Here is a 2,039-nt window from a genome sequence, read left to right as displayed (position 1 = left end):
CGGGAAGGCGGCCAGAGCTTGAGGGGGAGCTCTGAGCTGTTGGTCCCTGAGCAGCCTCCCAGCAGGGAGAAGCCCTTCAAGTGCTTGGAATGTGGGAAGAGCTTCAGCCAGAGCACCTACCTGATCCGACACCAGCACATCCACACTGGGGAACGTCCCTACACATGTGGGGAATGTGGGAAGAGCTTCAGGCAAAGCTCCCACCTGATTGAACACCAGCGCATCCACACTGGGGAACGGCCCTATTTGTGTGGTGAATGTGGGAAGAACTTCAGCCATAGCTCTAAGCTCCTGACCCACCAGCGCATCCATACTGGAGAACGGCCCTACGTGTGTGGGGAATGTGGGAAGCGCTTCACGGACAGCTCCACTCTGATCCGACACCAGCGCGTCCACACTGAGGAACGTCCCTACCCATGTGGGGAATGTGGGAAGAGCTTCAGGGACAGCTCCAGCCTGATTCAACACCAGCGCATCCACACTGGGCAACGGCTCTACCCATGTGGGGAATGTGTGAAGAGCTTCAGGAACAGCTCCAGCCTGATCCAACACAAGCACATCCACACTGGGGAACGGCCCTACACGTGTGGGGAATGTGGGAAGAGCTTCAGGAACAGCTCTACTCTCCACAACCACCAGCACATCCACACTGGGGAACGGCCCTACAAGTGCTTGGAACGTGGGAAGGGATTTCGAACCCATGGGAATCTCCTCCTGCATGAGCGGACGCACACGGATTAGAGGCCCTTCCGCTGCACCGACTGCGGGAAGGGCTTCAACCGGAACTCCAACCTCATCACCCACTGGCGCATCCACACCGGGGAGAGGCCCTACAAGTGTGGGGAGTGTGGGAAGAGCTTCACCCGCAGCTCTTACTTGACCTCACACCAACGGACCCACCAGTAAGAGAAGCCCTACAAGTGCCCTGACTGCAGGAAGAGCTTCGGCCACTGCTTCCACGCCGAATGAAGCCCCTGATGGTGAGGCAACCCCTGGAGTCCAGTGACTGTCAGTCCATCCCTTTCGACCACAAAGGGCCAGTCCCCTTTCACAGGGGCAGGTTCTGCCAACAGAACCCTTCTTGGGGGGTGTGTGGAGATTCCTGCCTTGGCTGGGGACCCCCCAAGGTCACTGCTGGAGGTTGAGAGCAGAGATCTCCCCACGAGCGTTGGTCTGGGGGAGTTCCATCCATCTCTAATTAAGAATTTTTGCTTTTGTGCCAGCTTGAGTAGAATTGGTTCAACAATTGCTTTAGTGTAGAGCACTGTCCTATCTTATCCTGTACTGCTGGTAGTTTTAGTGTTTCTGTTGTGCAGTAAATAATTCTGTTGAAGATCTTTTGTCTGATCATTTGGAACCCTAAATAATTCTTTTCTATCAGTAGATCTGATTTGCCATCGTTAAAAGCTGGGGGACAAAAGTGGTTCAGTCACAAGTTTCTAATTCCTCTAAATTGAAGTTGTTGGCATAACCAAAGGCTGTGATTGGATCCAGCAGCCCCCAGCACCCCACAGGAAGTTGGGAGCTCAGGGGGGCCATCCCCCCCTTCCCATTCTCCCAGTGTCCAAAGACCCCCATGGGACCGTCAGACCTGCCAGACCACCCTCCCTTTTCCACCCTTCTCCCTGTTCCTCCCACTTTCCCACTGTCCCCTCAATCCCCAATTTTCCCTGTCCACAGAACAGTTCCTCAGCAGGCAGCCATTAGACAATGAATGCCCCCCTCCTGCTCTGTGCCTCAGCTTTTAGAGCTGAGCTGACCTCCCATGGTCTGCAATGTCCCTTGGGTCAGTTGGGCTCAGCTGGCCTCCTTGGGTCCCCTCCCAGGGTCTTGCCCTCAGCTAAGGAAGGAATGTCCCAGTGTTGGTGCTGTGGTCAGCAGTGGCCAAAACACTGGTGTGTTCTCAACACCCTTCCAGCTGCCAATGCCAAGCACAGCCCTGGGAGGGCTGCTGTGGGGAACTGAACTGCAGCTCAGCCAGACCCAACACAGATATCTGTGGCGCATATTCTATAGAATCCATCCTGAGGTGTTGTATG

The 2,039-nt window shown here is 55.2% G+C and overlaps 1 pseudogene; it reads left to right on the top strand.

The window, feature by feature from the left end:
- The first annotated feature begins 75 nt into the window (after nucleotides 1–75).
- On the top strand, nucleotides 76–957 carry LOC113980548 (annotated as a pseudogene).
- The last annotated feature ends 1,082 nt before the right edge of the window (nucleotides 958–2,039 follow it).

This window comes from Neopelma chrysocephalum, unplaced genomic scaffold (genome assembly GCF_003984885.1).
Source record: "Neopelma chrysocephalum unplaced genomic scaffold, ASM398488v2 Primary Assembly neopelma1_94610, whole genome shotgun sequence".
NCBI lineage: Eukaryota > Metazoa > Chordata > Aves > Passeriformes > Pipridae > Neopelma > Neopelma chrysocephalum.
Note: the sequence above shows the minus strand (reverse complement) of the source record. Positions and strands in the feature narration are given on the sequence as shown.